This window comes from Macadamia integrifolia, chromosome 9 (assembly GCF_013358625.1).
Source record: "Macadamia integrifolia cultivar HAES 741 chromosome 9, SCU_Mint_v3, whole genome shotgun sequence".
Lineage (NCBI taxonomy): Eukaryota > Viridiplantae > Streptophyta > Magnoliopsida > Proteales > Proteaceae > Macadamia > Macadamia integrifolia.
This window is the reverse complement of record NC_056565.1, coordinates 26376863-26377518: the sequence shown is the minus strand read 5'-3', so window position 1 is coordinate 26377518 and position 656 is coordinate 26376863.

Here is a 656-nt window from a genome sequence, read left to right as displayed (position 1 = left end):
AAAAAAAAAAAAAACCGACTAACTAGTTGACAAGCAAAATTAAGGATAATTTGAATATTTTAAAATTTTATAGGAGAAAGAGAGTTATATAAAAAAAGAAGCATGAGTAGGGGCTTTAATTAAATGTAAGGTAAGTACATGAGAGTGATAGAAATTTTTTGCTTTAGAGAGGCAAACACAATAGCAGATCTGTTGGCAAAAAATAGTGTTCGTCTTCAAGCTTCCTTATCTTCGGAGACTAGTCCATCTTTTGTTAGGGCTGAGATTTTATGGGATGACTTATATGGGCCAAGGTGCAGATTTGACTAAAAAGTTATATTTATAGATGTATTTGTGCTTTTTTGTATTTTAGTTTATATTGATGGTAATGTTGAATGTGGAACTATAAGGCAAAAAAAGTATTTGTATGATTTCCTCTTTGCTGATGGCAATGTAGAAAGTGGAGCGAGAAATCACTTTTGTCCTTTTCTGTTTAGGTATGCCTAGACATTAATCTTGTACATCTTATCTTTAATTTTTTAATATATTCTTGCTGACTTATAGTAAAAAAAAAAGTGATAGAAATTTTTTCATTAATTTTTTTTTTATTTAAAGTGGACCCACTTAGGCTAGGCAGTAACGAAGTAAAGAAGGTCGTTCGTGGTCTAGGGAATTAT